The following is an 18,813-nucleotide window of genomic DNA, read 5'->3' as shown; positions in this document are numbered from 1 at the left end:
ACAATGTTTTTCTTTTTTTACCTACTTCCACTGTGAGACTTTAATAGAGCATACCCCACAAATACATTAATCTACACCCCTTTTGTTTAAGCAAAGGAATAGCTAGACAGGCTTTCTCAGAAAGAAATTATTAAGTGTAGTAACTTAATTACCACAGCCTCTTGGAAGAAACAGCACTGATGTACTAACTGCCGTATCAGTAGATACATTGTGGGCTGTGGTACACACAGATTGAATCACAATAGGAGGTCAGAAAGAAGCAGAAAGAGACAGCTATATATCTTCCATGCTTCTCTTTAAATATCTATTTTTCATTTCAGAGTTTCTCATTCCCTTAGGTGCAGTATGAACTTAAAAGCAACCTAGATTCTTCATAGGACTTTTAGAGTATATGATAGATCAATAATTTGTTGGTTTGTTTATGAAATATGCCAACTTACTAGGACAGAGTCATTTTTAAGAGGAAGCCAAGATCAATATATATGTGCATAGATTTATGGGTGTTTTTGTTACAATCAGAATAAGTCTGTTAAAGAACTCGAAACGGCAAGCCTAGCTGTTTTCAATGTGATCTATTGGCTCATGGGTGCCACTTTAATTCCAGAGACTAAGAATATCACATCTGAGACTTTTATTCTGATAAACTCTCCTTGAATGTAATTAATTTTAACAGCCAGGATTTAAAATTGCAGACAAATAACAATCCAGCTGTAGCTTAATGGCATAATCTCTAGGATTCGCTCTCTGTCTTGGGAATGTCAAATATTTGTTCATTCCAATGAATTTTAGAGCTACAGATTTCTGAATTTTCTTTCTTTTTTTATTTTTAAGTTTTTTATTGTTATGTTAATCTCCATACATTACACCATTAGTTTTTGATGTAGTGTTCCATGATTCATTGTTTGTGTGTAACACCCAGTGCTCCACGCAGAACGTGCCCTCTTTAATACCCATCACCAGGCTAACCCATCCCCCCACACCCCTCCCCTCTAGAACCTTCAGTTTGTTTTTCAGAGTCCATCGTCTCTCATGGTTCATCACCCAATCCGATTTTCTGCCCTTCATTCTTCCCTTCCTGCTATCTTCTTCTTTTTTTTTCCCTTAAAATATATTGCATTATTTGTTTCAGAGGTACAGATCTGTGATTCAACAGTCTTGCACAATTCACAGCGCTCACCATAGCACATGCCCCACCCAATGTCTATCACCCAGCCACCCCATCCCTCCCACCCGAACCCGACTCCAGCAACCCTCAGTTTGTTTCCTGAGATTAAGAATTCCTTATATCAGCGAGGTCATCTGATGCATGTCTTTCTCTGATTGACTTATTTCACTCAGCATAACACCCTCCAGTTCCACCCACGTCGTTGCAAATGGCAAGATCTCACTCCTTTTGATGGCTGCATAATATTCCATTGTGTATATATACCACCTCTTCTTTATCCATTCACCTGTTGATGGACATCTGGGCTCTTTCCACAGTTTGGCTATTGTGGACATTACTGCTATAAACATCGGGGTGCACGTACCCCTTCGGGTCCCTACATTTCTATCTTTGCGGTAAATACCCAGTAGTGCAATTGCTGGATCGTAGGGTAGCTCTATTTTCAACTGTTTGAAGAACCTCCATACTGTTTTCCAGAGTGGTTGCACCAGCTTGCATTACCACCAACAGTGTAGGAGGGTTCCCCTTTCTCCGCATCCCCGCCAACATCTGCCGTTTCCTGACTTGTTAATTTTAGCCATTCTGACTGGTGTGAGGTGGTATCTCATTGAGGTTTTGATTTGGATTTCCCTGATGCAGAGCGATGTTGAGCACTTTTTCATGTGCCTGTTGGCCATTTGGATGTCTTCTTTGCAGAAATGTCTGTTCATGTCTTCTGCCCATTTCTTGATTGGATTATTTGTTCTTTGGGTGTTGAGTTTGATAAGTTCTTTATAGATTGTGGATACTAGCCCTTTATCTGATATGTCATTTGCAAATATATGCTCCCATTCTGTCGGTTGTCTTTTGGTTTTGTGGACTGTTACTTTTGCTGGGTAAAAGCTTTTTATCTTGATGAAATCCCAATAGTTCATTTTTGCCCCGGCTTCCCTTGCCTTTGGCGATGATTCTAGGAAGAAGTTGCTGCGGCTGAGGTCAAAGAGGTTGCTCCCTCTGTTCTCCTTTAGGATTTTGATCGACTCCTGTCTCACGTTTAGGTCTTTCAACAATTTTGAGTCTATTTTTGTGTGTGGTGTAAGGAAACGATCCGGTTTCATTCTTCTGCATGTGGCTGTCCAGTTTTCCCAACACCATTTGTTGAAGAGACTGTCTTTTTTCCACTGGACATTCTTTCCTACTTTGTCAAAGATTGGTTGGCCACAGAGTTGAGGGTCAATTTCTGGGCTCTCTATTCTGTTCCATTGATCTATGTGTCTGTTTTTGTGCCAGTACCATACTGTCTTGATGATGACAGCTTTGTAATAGAGCTGGAAGTCTGGAATTCTGATGCCGCCAGCTTTGCTTTTCTTTTTCAAGATTCCTCTGGCTATTCGGGGTCTTTTCTGGTTCCATACAAATTTTGGCATTATTTGTTCCATTTCTTTGAAAAAAGTGGATGGTATTTTGATGGGGATTGCATTGAATGTGTAGATTGCTCTAGGTAGCATTGACATCTTCACAACATTTGTTCTTCCAATCCATGAGCATGGAACGTTTTTCCATTTCTTTGTGTCTTCCTCAATTTATTTCATGAGAATTTTACAGTTTTCTGAGTACAGATCCTTTGCCTCTTTGGTTAGATTTATTCCTAGGTATCTTATGGTTTTGGGTGCAATTGTAAATGGGATCGACTCCTTAATTTCTCTCTCTTCTGAATTTGTTGTTGGTGTATAGGAATGCCACTGATTTCTGTGCATTGATTTTATATCCTGCCACTTTACTGAATTGCTGTATGAGTTCTAGCAGTATTGGGGTGGAGTCTTTTGGGTTTTCCACCTAAAGTATCATATCATCTGCAAAGAGTGAGAGTTTGACTTACTCTTTGCTGATTTGGATGCCATTGATTTCTTTTCATTGCCTGATTGCTGTGCCTAGGACTTCTAATACTATGTTGAATAGCAGTGATGATAGTGGACATCCCTGTTGCATTCCTGTACTTAGGAGAAAAGCTCTCTGCTTTTCCCCTTTGAGAATGATATTCACTGTAGGTTTTTCATAGATGGCTTTTATGATATTGAGGTATGTACCCTCTATCCCTATACTCTGAAGGGTTTTGATCAAGAAAGGATGCTGTACTTTGTCAAAAGCTTTTTCTGCATCTATTGAGAGGATCATATGATTCTTCTTCTTTCTTTTGTTAATGTATTGTATCACGTTGATTGATTTGCAGATGTTGAGCCAACCTTGCAGCCCAGGGATAAATCCCACTTTGTCATGGTGAGTAATCCTTTAATGTACTGTTGGATCCTTTTGGATAGTATTTTGGTAAGAATTGTTGCATCCATGTTCATCAAGGATATTGGTCTGTAATTCTCCTTTTTGATGGGGTCTTTGTCTGGTTTTGGGATCAATGTAATGGTGGCCTCATAATATGGGTTTGGAAGTTTTCCTTCCATTTCTATTTTTTGGAACAGTTTCAGGAGAATAGGTATTAATTCTTCTTGAAATGTCTGATAGAATTCCCCTGGGAAGCCATCTGGCCCTGGGCTTTTGTTTCTTGGGAGATTTTTGATGACTGCTTCAATTTCCTTAGTGGTTATAGGTCGGTTCAGGTTTTCTATTTCTTCCTGGTTCAATATTGGTAGTTGATACATCTCTAGGAGTGCATCCATTTCTTCCAGGTTATCTAATTTGCTGGCATAGAGTTGCTCATAATATGGTCTTATAATTGTTTGTATTTCTTTGGTGTTGGTTGTGATCTCTCCTCTTTCAACATGATTTTGTTGATTTGGGTCATTTCTCTTTTGTTTTTGATAAGTCTGGCCAGGGGTTTATCAATCTTGTTAATTCTTTCAAAGAACCTGCTCCTAGTTTCGTTGATCTGTTCTACTGTTCTCTTGGTTTCTATTTCCTTGATTTCTGCTCTGATCTTTATTTTTCTCTTCTCCTGCTGGGTTTAGGCTTTATTTGGTGTTTTTTCTCTACCACCTTTAGGTGTAGGCTTAGGTTGTGTATTTGAGACCTTTCTTGTTTCTTGAGAAAGGCTTGTATTGCTATATACTTTCCTCTCAGGACTGCCTTTGCTGCATCCCAAAGATTTCGAACAGTTGTATTTTCATTTTCATTGGTTTCCATGAATTTTTTTAATTCTTCTTTAATTTCCTGGTTGACCCATTCATCTTTAGTAGGATTCTCTTTAGCCTCCATATATTTGAGTTCTTTCCGACTTTCCTCTTGTGATTGAGTTCTAGTTTCAAAGCATTGTGGTCTGAAAATATGCAGGGAATGATCCCAATCTTTTGGTACCAGTTGAGACCTGATTTGTGACCTAGGATGTGATCAATTCTGGAGCATGTTCCATGGGAACTAGAGAAGAATGTGTATTCCATTGCTTTGGGATGGAATGTTCTGAATATGTCTGTGAAGTCCATTTGGTCCGGTGTGTCATTTAAAGTCTTTATTTCCTTGTTGATCTTTTGCTTAGATGATCTGTCCATTTCAGTCAGGGGGATGTTAAAGTCCCCCACTATTATTGTATTGTTGTCAATGTGTTTCTTTGCTTTTGTTATTAATTGCCTTATATAATTGGCTGCTCCCATGTTAGGGGCATAGATATTTACAATTGTTAGATCTTCTTGTTGGATAGACCCTTTAAGCAGGATATAGTGTCCTTCCTCCTCTCTTATTACAGTCTTTGTTTTAAAATCTAAATTGTCTGATATAAGGATTGCCACCCCAGCTTTCTTTTGGTGTCCATTAGCATGGTAAATTGTTTTTCACCCCCTCACTTTCAATCTGGGGGTGTCTTTGGGTCTAAAATGAGTCTCTTGCAGACAGCATATCGATGGGTCTTGTTTTTTAATCCAATCGGATAGCCTGTGTCTTTTGATTGGGGCATTTAGCCCATTTACATTCAGGGTAACTATTGAAAGATATGAATTTAGTGCCATTGTATTGCCTGTAAGGTGACTGTTACTGTATATTGTCTGTGTTCCTTTCTGTTCTATGCTGCTTTTTGGCTTTCTCTTTGCTTAGAGGACCTCTTTCAATATTTCTTGTAGGGCTGGTTTTGTGTTTGCAAATTCCTTTAGTTTTTGTTTGTCCTGGAAGCTTTTTATCTCTCCTTCTGTTTTCAATGACAGCCTAGCTGGATATGGTACTCTTGGCTGCATATTTTTCTCATTTAGTGCTCTGAGGATATCATGCCAGTGCTTTCTGGCCTGCTAGGTCTCTGTGGATAGGTCTGTTGCCAATCCAATGTTTCTACCATTATAGGGTACATATCTCTTCTCCCGAGGTGCTTTCAGGATTTTCTCTTTGTCTCTGAGACTCTAATAGTAATTTTTACTATTAGATGTTAGGGTGTTGACCTATTTTTATTGATTTTGAGAGGGGTTCTCTGTGCCTCCTGGATTTTGATGCCTGTTTCCTTCCCCACATTAGGGAAGTTCTCTGTTATATTTTGCTCCAATATACCCTCTGCCCCTCTCTCTCTTTTTTCTTCTGGGATTCCAATTATTCTAATCTTGTTTCATCTTATGGTATCGCTTATCTCTCAAATTCTGCCCTCGTGATCCAGTAGTTGTTTCTCTCTCTTTTTCTCAGCTTCTTTATTTTCCATCATTTGGTCTTCTATATTGCTTCTGCCTCATTTGTCCTAGCAGTTAGTGCCCCATTTTTGCTTGCACCTCATTAATAGACTTTTTGATTTCAATTTGGTTAGATTTTAGTTCTTTTATTTCTCCAGAAAGGGTGTCTCTAATAACTTCGTGCTTTTGTCAAGCCCAGCTAGTATCTTTAAAATCATGATTCTGAACTCTAGGTCCGACATCATAGTAATGTCCGTATTGAGTAGGTCCCTGGCAGACGGTACTACCTCTTGTTGTTTTTGTTGAGGTGATTTTTTCTGTCTTGTCATTTTGTCCAGAGGAGAATAGATGAAAGAGAGAACAAAATGCTAACAGGGTAACACGTCCCCAGCAAATATACTCTAAACAAATCAGAAAAGACCTGAAACCAAGCGGGGAAAAAAGGGAAAGAAAGAAAAAAGGAAGAGAAAAAAAAGAAAAAGAAAAAAAGAAAAACAAACAAAAGAGAACAAAACCAAAATAAACAAAACAGAATATGATCAAATATATTCAGGCTGGTGCATAGATCAGTGCCACACACTAGATTTTGGGTGTATTTTTGTCTGTTAGAAGAAAGTGCCTCCCAAAATTTTAAAGAAAGAAAGACTTATATATGTACAAAATAAGCATTGATACGTTGAAGGGATGGAATATGACTGTAAAGATCAAAATTATAAACAATTTTATTAAAGGAATTGATAAGATAATAATTTGTTTAATAAAAGAAAGAAGATAATTTTAAAAAAAAGAAAGAGAAGGAAAAAAGATAAAAGGGGGAGAAAATGTGATCAGGCAGGAGACTAGAACAAAGCGATACACTAGAGATTTAGGGTATATTTTGATCTGTTAAAAGAAACTATATCTCAAAATTTTAAAGCGAGGACAACTTATATATATATGCCAAAAATAAGGGTAACTACTATGAAGGGATAGAATATGACTCTATAAATGAAAAATAAAAATGTTTTTTTAAAAAATGTCTTTTTAAAAAAGGGATCGATAAGATGTTGGTTGAAAAAGGGAAAAAGAAAAGTTCAAAAAAAAAACAGTTAAAAAAAATAACTTTGAAAAACTAATGAATCATGGCATAAAAAAGCCATGGATTCTATGTGCAGTATTCCCCTTGTGCTGGAGTTCTCCCGTTCTCCTTGATCGGTAAACTTGATCTTGGCTTGCTGGCTGTTCCTGCTGATCTTCTGGGGGAGGGGTCTGTTGCCGTGGTTCCCAAATGTCTTTGCCGGAGGCGGAATTGCCCCACCCTTCCTGGTCTGGGCTAACTAATCTGCTCCAGTTTGCTCTTGGAAACTTTTGTTCCCTGCAAGCTTTCGGTACAGCTTTGGAGGACGAGGGTGAAAATGGTGGCCTCCCAATGTCTGCCCCGGAGGAGCCAAGAACTCGGGGCCCTGCTCCTTAGTGCGCCCCCAGAGAAAAGCAGTCAATCACTCCCAACTCCCAGGTCTCCGGCCGCACTCCGTGCTCACCCGGCCTGTGACCGGGCATTTCTATCTCTGGCACCTGACTCGGTGTGGAGTCTCCAAACCCAGCAGATCTCTGCCGTGCACTCCCGCACCACCCCTCCTGGGGGAGGAAGGGGAGTCTCCCTGGATCTGCCGCTTGTTGGGTCCGTGCTGGAGGAGCAGTGGCCTGTGTCACCGATCACAGTTTATGGCAATCCCGAGCTGAGAGCCTCTTCCTTGGCTCCATCTCTGCAGCCAGCTTCCCCGCTCCAATACCTGGGAGCTCTGCCGCACTCAGACACCCTGGTCTTTCTGTGACCCCAAGGGTCCTGAGACCACACTGTCCCGCGAGGGTACCACCCCCCCGCTTAGCCACTGGAGCGACGTCCCTCCGCGAAGCCGACTTCTAAAAGGTCCGATTTTGTGCTCCACGGCTCTAGCACTTGCCAGAAGCGGCCGACGGAGGCCCCCGCCCCCGCCGTCTCTCCTCCCAAATATCGCCTCGGAGTCACTTCTCCGCACGCCCTACCTTCCAGAAAGTGGTCGCTTTTCTGTTCAGAGAGTTGTTGCTATTCTTTTCTTTGATCTCCTGTTGAGTTCGTAGGTGTTCAGAATGGTTTGATCCCTATTCAGCTGAATTCCTGAGACCAGACGAAATCCAGGTCTCCTACTCCTCCGCCATCTTGCTCCCCCTCCCTGATTTCTGAATTTTCATCCTGCATATTTCCCTTCAGAGAATTAAAGAAAGGAAACTGAGAGTTATGACCTTAAATCTGTGTGATGACTTAAATATCAAACCAAAAATTTGTTACCATATGGCCCAAAGTGTATACATTTCTTTGTATAGCTGGACTCAGCCCCACCACTCTGAGGAATGTGTTTTGGACAGAGGCAGAAGACCCAAATGAATAATCTTAATTCTGTTGATTAATTTCAGTGCTACTTTCCTTATGTCGAGCTACTGAACTCAACAAGGTGGTCTTCCCAATATTGTAGAGTTAGCCCAACCACACTGATCAGCATCCACTGGTCAACTAAGTTGAAACAATAGGATGAGAAACATTTCAATGGAGCAGTTGCGTTTTTAATAACCCCTTACTGATACACTGGAATCTTAGGGAGAGCTCAGGAGCAAGTTAGTATTCCCAGCTTACAAGGGGGGGTGTGTGGTTGTGATCACCACATTATTGGCTGCTCCTAAGCATTTTCATCAGGTACTCCTAACTGTGAGTCTCACCTGACACATAAATATAATTTAGCTTCTCTCACACGTGCTCATCCTCAACTTCCTTTAGATTGCTCAACAATAAGGTAAACAGTGCTTCATTTCACTTTTCAAGTGTTAATCACAAATTAAAGGAGAAAGATTATTGTCTTTAATGCTTAGAACCTATTATGACTAATTAAAATTGTGAACACATACAGGGAATATGGAATCAAGGTCATTTTAGCCATAATGATATTATATAAGCAATTAAATTATTTCTTTCCTTTCCTTTTATTCCTGCTGGTGTGATAACAGGCTGACTTGCCAATTAGACCAGCCCCTTTGGGTGCCAATGGACAGGTGCATGCCCTTTTTTGTTTATGTGAGGAAAGATGTTCAGAACCTCCTCTCCCTGGCTGTTGGCCTGAGCCCCGCTCTGTCCTCTAGGTCAGAGATGCTTACGCACCTCCCCTCTTCTTCCAAAAGCAAGCAGAGCTAAAACAGGAACTTGCTCGTCTAATACCTATTGGACTAAGGGATATACATACAACTATCATCAGTAACCATTCTCATCCATGTAGGTAAATAAATACATAGCACGTAGCTGGTTTCCTCCTGACCTAGTCCCTCCTCACCTACGCCTCGGCATCCTCTCATACTTCCAATGGGACGTTACCTGTCATATCTCACCTGCTCCCGATTACTCACCTAAGTCCTTCCTACCTTGCTGAATACCTGTCTCCCTGACAACTGCAGTGAGCTTCAATCCTGGCTTCACTGGGCACCTGCAACACAGATTTTAGTGCAAAATGTCATGAGATATATACTGCCTTACTTCATCCATTAAGTGCTTCAAATTTTGAATCCCCCCTCTGGATCAAAAGTCCCTTAAAGGAAGAGTTCTGTCCTGAGGGTTTAAGTTCAAGAGGCAAGAACATAAAGAAAACTCCATTATTTACTTACTTGGTCATTTAATTATATCAACGTGGACTCCCGAATATTTAATTTATACTTTGCATTATAACCCAATACTCCATTCTTTATTTTGTTGGCAAATCGTTCCAGGTTAGGCACAGGGAGCAGTCAGTTGGCTCTTCTGCTGTGGCTTTTTGAACACTTTCCTCATTTCTGGCACTTTGTGATGCTCCAGGCTTGTCTGGTCTATTTATTGCTCTTTGTCTGGAACAAGCCAGGCATTTCTCCAAGAAGCCCAGGTTCCTTTCAGTGGAGAAGGGGAATTAGAAACAAAGATCTGAATGCTGGATGGGCTCAGGCTGCTGGGGCAGGATTTTGCTTTTTACCACCTATTTGTCTTTGAGTGTATGCTACTTAACTTCTCTGGGCTCTGTTTTCTTTATTTTCAAAATGAGGGTTATACTGCAGTCAAATAGCTCTCTTAACCAGTTTGTTTAAAGTTGGCTCCATGTTCAACGTGGAGCTTGAACTCAATGACCCAGAGATCAAGAGTCACATGCTCTACCTGCTGAGCCAACCAGGCGCCCCTGTCTTAACCAATTTTGACTTCACAAACTGTCCAATTTAACTCACATTCTCCATTCCTCCTTTAAACCATCTGACTGATGACCACACAAATGTAAAATCTGATTAAAGCATGTCACTTTTAAAAATCCTATAAAATGAAGGATTTGAGGAACTCACACTTAGAAGGCAGATTAAGTAGACTAGAAGAATTCCATATTCAAAGTACTTTATTAAGTGTCAGCAAGGTTTCACTCCCTTGCAAAAAAACACACACCTGGAATTCATACATTCAGCCTTATGTATACATTCCAAGGAGGACTTGGAATTTCAACACACAGATCATATTCAAATAAATGATTTCTTCCCTTCTCAAGACTGGAAAATAAATGGGCATTTATAGTTTTAATTTTAAAACGTGCAGTCTCCCAGTTTCATGACTGGTAGGTAGGGCATGGCTATAACCATGCAGATGGGTTCTGCCAAGACTTGGACACAGGGATCTGCAAGGGAGGGCAGTATAGAAGGGATTGAGTGAGTATCAAGGGGCCTCAAGCGGTGGTTCGTTACCAAGGGCACGGTAGTATTTCAGTATGTAATGCCCCGAATGCTATCCTGGTGCACATATATGGATTCTGCACCCAACCCATGAGTCCCATGGACAAATCCATGCCCTAACTGACCCCTTGAATAACCTTTAGGTTAACTGGCTGAGTGGCATTTACTAGTCCTGTGACATGGGGCTTGGGTGAGCCCGTGAAAAGTAGGAAGGAGACTTGCCAGTATGGGACGGTGACACCTTCACAGTCACTGGCACCTCGTCATCATTGTTTGCCTTGACGACAGGATGGCCAATCTAAGCCCTTGCTCAGCTAAGCTATTTTCTTAGCATGTCTGTAATTAAATGCTTGCAGATGGTGGGGCATCATTACAAACATCAGGCCGCTTGGTAATTCTTAATCTCTTGCAGTCTCGTTTACTCATCTATATAAAGGAAAGTCAAATGCTGAATTTATTTGGCAAGGATTAAAAAATAAGGATTGCATGTTAGGAAATGTTTGTAAGGAACACTCGGTAGTTAGCTGTAGCCAATTGCACTCTGTGCACATCAATAAAGATGTGGATAGTGGACAAGGTAGGCAAGTAAAGGGAAGACTGAAGTGCTGTGTGGTGAGTGGCTCAAGCAGGGGATGCCCGTGGTGCTTTGGTGCTAAAGAAAAGCACTGTGTCCTTAAGCACTGTCCATTTGAATTGGACAAAGAATTGGTCAAGATGCTTTCCTGGTGGTTCTTGGCACAGCATGGTAAAGTTGCCTCATTAGTTGGCAGAATTTGGGCAGGAAAAGGGCTGTTTCTGGCCTGGGCCTTTACTCCTTCAGTGGGGCAGCTGAAATGAGAAGCCAGGGACTGGCCTCGGGGGGCCCATGTTTGAGCTGCAGGACTGAATGTGGAAACACTGCTCTTGGAAGCACAGGAAACAGCTCTCTTTGTGGGGGGAGGAGTCAGTGAAAGGAAGGGGGAAGGACCATCAGGACAGAGTTGCCCCTACAACATTGGCGCTCCATGTAGTCAGAGCCCTGTCTGGAGGGGTGGCTGTCTTTGAGGGTTCTTCTTAGGGACCCATGTGCCTGGAGTAAACAATCTGTGGCTAGTTATTAACATTAATGAACCTGTGTACAGTTCATCAAACATCTTCCATGTGGCAAAGATAAGCTAACCAGGTGCTGTAAATCAAAGTTCTCCTGAGGACTCAAGGGGTTAGGGAAAGGTCTCACTGGCATATAATTGCTACTTGTTTGTTTGTTTCTGAAAAACATGAAAAGATCCCAAAAGGTGAGCAGCATGGTTGCCCTATGAGGAGGTGAGAATAGACATTTGATAGATGATGCTAACAGCAAACTCAGTTTGCTAGGGCTTCAGCAGCCAAACACCACAGTCTCGGGGGCTTAAGTATCAGAAAGTTATGTTCTTCCAGGTCTGCAGGCTGGAAGTCCAAGATCAAGTATCAAAAGGACTGGTTCCTTCTGAAGCCCTGAGAGAGAATCTGATGCATGTCTCTCCCCTGGCTTCTGGAGACTCCTGGCAATCCCTGGCATTCTTCGGCCTATAAAGGCATCACCCCATCTCTGTCTTTATGTTCACAAAGACATTCTCCTTGTGTGCATATCTGTCTGCAAATGTCCCCTTTTTATAAGGAAACCAGTCATACTGGATTAGGGCCCACACTCATGACTTCATTGTAACTTGATCACCTTTGTAAAGATTCCATCTCCATTAAGGTCACATCTGGGGTGCTGTTGATTAGGATTAAACATATGAATTTGGGGACCCAATTCAACCCATAACAGCAAGAGGAGTTAAGATCACATATTAGCTATGAATTAGAACAGTAAAATAATTCTTATTTTATTTAAAACATATGTGAAAGTTATGTACAAAAAAATCTCAGGTGAGTAGTTCAAACTTCAAACAGTTATATCCTTTTGAATATTACTTCTCTCTTAAGGTTGTTATAAAATTCATCTAAATAACTTTTTTAATATTAATCAAAAAATAACAGCACTTAAACCTATCTTTGTCATTCAGAGTGTACCTGCGATATTTTACAGTTGTTTTGCATGGTCTTTTCCTTCATGGTGTAGTGAATATATTTTTCGTGTGACATTCGCAATGTACACAAGAAAAAAGTCATATCTGAAATGCACTTCACTTTAGCTGGAAGTTGAAGGAATTAGGTTTATTCTTTTTTTTTTAATTTTTAAGTTTAATGTTAATCACCATACATTACATCATTAGTTTTTGATGTAGTGTTCCATGATTCATTATTTGTGCATAACACCCAGTGCTCCACGCAGAATGTGCCCTCTTTAATACCCGTCACCAGGCTAACCCATCCGCCCACCCCCCTCTAGAACCCTCAGTCTGTTTTTCAGAGTCCATCGTCTCTCATGGTTCATCTCCCCATCTGACATACTCCCCTTCATTCTTCCCCTCCTGCTATCTTCTTCTTTTTCTTTTTTCTTAACATATGTTGCATTATTTGTTTCAGAAGTACATATCTGTGATTCAACAGTCTTGCACACTTCACAGCGCTCACCAAAGCACATACCCTCCCCAGTGTCTATCACCCAGGCACCCCATCCCTCCCACACCCCACCACTCCAGGAACACTCAGTTTGTTTCCTGAGATTAAGAATTCCTCACATCAGTGAGGTCATATGATACATGTCTTTCTCTGATTGACTTATTTCACTCAGCATAACACCCTCCAGTTCCATCCACATCGCTGCAAATGACAAGATCTCATTCCTTTGGATGGCTGCATAATATTCCATTGTGTATATATACCACCTCTTCTTTATCCATTCATCTGTCGATGGACGTCTGGGCTCTTTCCACATTTTGGCTATTGTGGACATTGCTGCTATAAACATTGGGGTGCACGTACCCCTTTGGATCCCTACATTGGTATCTTTGGGGTAAATACCCAGTAGTGCAATTCCTGGATCGTAGGGTAGCTCTATTTTCAACTGTTTGAGGAACCTCCATACTGTTTTCCAGAGGGGTTGCACCAGCTTGCATTCCCACCAACAGTGTAGGAGGCTTCCCCTTTCTCCACATCCCCGCCAACATCTGCTGTTTCCTGACTTGTTCATTTTAGCCATTCTGACTGGTGTGAGGTGGTATCTCATTGAGGTTTTGATTTGGATTTCCCTGATGCAGAGCGATGTTGAGCACTTTTTCATGTGTCTGTTGGCCATTTGGATGTCTTCTTTGGAAAAATGTCTGTTCATGTCTTCTGCCCATTACCTGATTGGATTATTTGTTCTTTGGGTATTGAGTTTGATAAGTTCTTTATAGATTTTGGATACTAGCCCTTTATCTGATATGTCATTTGCAAATATATGCTCCCATTCTGTCGGTTGTCTTTTGGTTTTGTGGACTGTTACTTTTGCTGGGCAAAAGCTTTTTATCTTGATGAAGTCCCAGTAGTTCATTTTTGCCCTGGCTTCCCTTGCCTTTGGCGATGATTCTAGGAAGAAGTTGCTGTGGCTGAGGTCAAAGAGGTTGCTCCCTCTGTTCTCCTTTAGGATTTTGATCGACTCCTGTCTCACGTTTAGGTCTTTCAACAATTTTGAGTCTATTTTTGTGTGTGGTGTAAGGAAACGATCCGGTTTCATTCTTCTGCATGTGGCTGTCCAATTTTCCCAACACCATTTGTTGAAGAGACTGTCTTTTTTCCATTGGACATTCTTTCCTACTTTGTCAAAGATTGGTTGGCCACAGAGTTGAGGGTCCATTTCTGGGCTCTCTATTCTGTTCCATTGATCTATGCGTCTGTTTTTGTGCCAGTACCATACTGTCTTGATGATGACAGCTTTGTAATAGAGCTGGAAGTCCGGAATTGTGATGCCGCTAACTTTGCTTTTCTTTTTCAACATTCCTCTGGCTATTTGGGGTCTTTTCTGGTTCCATACAATTTTTAGGACTATTTGTTCCATTTCTTTGAAAAAAGTGGATGGTATTTTGATGGGGATTGCATTGAATGTGTAGATTGCTCTAGGTAGCATTGACATCTTCACAATGTTTGTTCTTCCAATCCATGAGCATGGAACATTTTTCCATTTCTTTGTGTCTTCTTCTATTTCTTTCATGAGTATTTTATAGTTTTCTGAGTACAGATCCATGCCTCTTTTGTGAAATTTATTCCTAGGTATCTTATTGTTTTGGGTGCAATTGTAAATGGGATCAACTCCTTGATTTGTCTCTCTTCTGTCTTGTTGTTGGTGTATAGGAATGCCACTGATTTCTGTGCATTGATTTTATATCCTGCTACTTTACTGAACTGCTGTACGAGTTCTAGCAGTTTTGGGGTGGAGTCTTTCGAGTTTCCCACATACAGTATCATATCATCTGCAAATAGTGAGAGTTTGACTTCCTCCTTGCCGATTTGCATGCCTTTGATTTCTTTTTGTTGTCTGATTGCTGTGGCTAGGATTTCTAATACTATGTTGAATAGCAGTGGTGAGAGTGGACATCCCTGCCATGTTCCTGACCTTAGAGGAAAAGCTCTCAGCTTTTCCCCATTGAGAATGATATTCGCTGTAGGTTTTTCATAGATGGCTTTTATGATATTGAGGTATGTACCCTCTATCCCTATACTCTGAAGGGTTTTGATCAAGAAAGAATGCTGTACTTTGTCAAATGCTTTTTCTGCATCTATTGAGAGGATCATATGATTCTTCTTCTTTCTTTTGTTAATGTTTTGTATCACATTGATTGATTTGCAGATGTTGAACCAAGCTTGCAGCACAGGGATAAATCCCACTTGGTCATGGTGAATAATCCTTTTAAGGTACTGTTGGATCCTTTTGGATAGTATTTTGGTAAGAATTTTTGCATCCATGTTCATCAAGGATATTGGTCTGTAGTTCTCCTTTTTGATGGGGTCTTTGTCTGGTTTTGGGATCAAGGTAATGCTGGCCTCATAAAATGAGTTTGGAAGTTTTCCTTCCATTTCTACTTTTTGGAACAGTTTCAGAGAATAGGTATTAATTCTTCTTTAAATGTTTGGTAGAATTCCCCTGGGAAGCCATCTGGCCCTGGGCTTTTGTTTCTTGGGAGATTTTTGATGACTGCTTCAATTTCCTTAGTGGTTATAGGTCTGTTCAGGTTTTCTATTTCTTCCTGGTTCAATTTTGGTAGTTGATACATCTCTAGGAATGCACCCATTTCTTCCAGGGTATCTAATTTGCTGGCATAGAGTTGCTCGTAATATGTTCTTATAATTGTTTGTATTTCTTTGGTGTTGCTTGTGATCTCTCCTCTTTCATTCATGATTTTGTTGATTTGGGTCATTTTTCTTTTTGATAAGTCTGGCCAGGGGTTTATCAATCTCGTTAATTCTTTCAAAGAACCAGGTCCTAGTTTTTTTTGATCTGTTCTACTGTTCTTTTGGTTTCTAGTTCATTGATTTCTGCTCTGATCTTTATTATTTCTCTTCTCCTGCTGGGTTTAGGCTTTATTTGGTGTTTTTCTCTGCCACCTTTAGGTGTAGGCTTAGGTTGTGTATTTGAGATCTTTCTTATTTCTTGAGAAAGGCTTGTATTGCTATATACTTTCCACTCAGGACTGCCTTTGCTGTGTCCCAAAGATTTTGAACAGTTGTGTTTTCATTTTCATTGGTTTCCATGAATTTTTTTAATTCTTCTTTAATTTCCTGGTTGACCCATTCATTCTTTAGTAGGATTCTCTTTAGCCTCCATGTATTTGAGTTCTTTCCCACTTTCCACTTGTGATTGAGTTCTAGTTTCAAAGCATTGTGGTCTGAAAATATGCAGGGAATGATCCCAAACTTTTGGTACCGGTTGAAACCTGATTTGTGACCTAGGATGTGATCAATTCTGGAGAATGTTCCATGGGCAGTAGAGAAGAATGTGCATTCCGTCGCTTTGGGATGGAATGTTCTGAATATGTCTGTGAAGACCATTTGTTCCAGTGTGTCATTTAAAGTCTTATTTCCCTGTTGATCTTTTGCTTAGATGATCTGTCTATTTCAGTCAGGGGGTGTTAACGTCCCCCACTATTATTGTATTGTTGTCAATGTGTTTCTTTGCTTTTGTTATTAATTGCCTTATATAATTGGCTGCTCCCAAGTTAGGGCATAGTTATTTACAATTGTTAGATCTTCTTGTTGGATAGACCCTTTAAGTAGGATATAATGTCCTTCTTCATCTCTTATTACAGTCTTTGGTTTAAAATCTAATTTGTCTGATATAAGAATTGCCACCCCAGCTTTCTTTTGGTGTCCATTAGCATGGTAAATGGTTTTCCAGCCACTCACTTTCAATCTGGGGGTGTCTTTGGGTCTAAAATGAGTCTCCTGCAGACAGCATATCGATGGGTCTTGTTTTTTAATCCAATTGGATAGACTGTGTCTTTTGATTGGGACATTTAGCCCATTTACATTCAGGGTAACTATTGAAAGGTATGAATTTAGTGCCTTTGTTTTGCCTGTAAGGTGACTGTTACTGTATGTTGTCTGTGTTCCTTTTTGATCTATGCTGTTTTTAGGCTCTCTCTTTGCTTAGAGGACCCCTTTCAATATTTCTTGGAGGGCTGGTTTCATGTTTGCAAATTCCTTTAGTTTTTGTTTGTCCTGGATGCTTTTTATCTTTCCTATTTTCAATGACAGCCTAGCTGGATATAGTATTCTTGGCTGCATATTTTTCTCATTTAGTGCTCTGAGGATATCATGCCAGTCCTTTCTGGCCTCCCAGATCTCTATGGATAGGTCTGTTGCTAATCTAATATTTGTAATGTTGGAGGTTACATATCTCTTCTCCCGAGCTGCTTTCAGGATTTTCTCTTTGTCTCTGAGACTCGTAAGTTTTTCTATTAGATGTCGGGGTGTTGACCTATTTTTATTGATTTTGAGAGGGGTTCTCTGTGCCTCCTGGATTTTGATGCCTGTTTCCTTCCTCACTTTAGGGAAGTTCTCTGCTATTATTTGCTCCAATATGCCTTCTGCCCCTCTCTCTCTTTCTTCTTCTTCTGGGATCCCAATTATTCTAATGTTGTTTCGTCTTATCGTATCGCTTATCTCTCGAATTCTGCCCTCGTGATCCAGTAGTTGTCTCTCTTTTTCTCAGCCTCTTTATTTTCCATCATTTGGTCTTCTATATCACTGATTCTCTCTTCTGCCTCATTTATCCTAGCAGTTAGTGTCCCCATTTTTGATTGCATCCTTATTAATAGCCTTTTGATTTCGACTTGGTTAAATTTTACTTCTTTTATTTCTCCAGAAAGCGTTTCTCTAATAACTTACACGCTTTTTCAAGCCCAGCTAGTATCTTTAAAGTCATGATTCTGAAGTCTAGGTCTGACATCGTACTAATGTTCGTATTGAGTAGGTCCCTGGCTGACAGTACTACCTCTTGTTCTTCTTGCTGAAGTGATTTTTTTTTGTCTTGTCATTTTGTCCAGAGGAGACTAGATGAATGAGAGAACAAAATGCTAACAGGTTAACAATGTCCCCAGCAAATATACTCTATACAAATCAGAAAAGACCTGAAACCAGGGAAAAGAAAGGGAAAGAAAGAAAAAAGAAAGTGGAAAAAAAAAGAAAAAGATAAAAACAGAAACAGAACAATACAAAAAAAAACAGAATATGATCAAATATGATCAGGCTAGTGCATATATCAGTGCCACACACTAGATTTTGGGCGTATTTTGGTCTGTTAGAAAAAATTGCCTCCTAAAATTTTAAAGGAAGAAAGACATATATGTACAAAATAAGGGTTGATACAATGAAGGGATGGAAGATGATTGTAAAGATGAAAATTATAAAAGATTTTATAAAAAGAATTGATAAGATAAGAAGTTGTTTGAAAAAAGAAAGAAGATTAAAAAAAAAAAGAAAAAAAGGGAGAGAATGTGATCAGGCAGGAGACTAGAACAAAGCCATACACTAGTGATTTAGGGTATATTTTGATCTGTTAGAAGAAACTATCTCAAAATTTTAAAGAGAGAACAACTTATATATATATGTCAAAAATAAGGGTAACTACTATGAAGGGACAGAATATGACTGTAAAAATGAAAAATAAAAGATTTTTTTTTTAAAAAGGGATTGATAAGATGTTGGTTGAAAAAGGGATAAAGAAAAATAAAAAAAAAAAAACAGTTAAAAAAATAAGTTTGAAAAACTAATGAATCATGGTAAAAAAAAAAAAAAAAAAGCCATGAATTCTATGTTCAGTATTCCGCTAGCGCTGGAGTTCTCCCATTCTCCTTGATCGGTAAACTTGGTCTTGGCTTGATGGCTGCTCGTGCTGATCTTCTGGGGGAGGGGCCTGTTGCTGTGGTTCCCAAATGTCTTTGCCGGAGGCAGAATTGC

The sequence above is a fragment of the Zalophus californianus genome, chromosome 5 (assembly GCF_009762305.2).
Source record: "Zalophus californianus isolate mZalCal1 chromosome 5, mZalCal1.pri.v2, whole genome shotgun sequence".
NCBI lineage: Eukaryota > Metazoa > Chordata > Mammalia > Carnivora > Otariidae > Zalophus > Zalophus californianus.
This window is presented reverse-complemented; position numbering follows the sequence as displayed.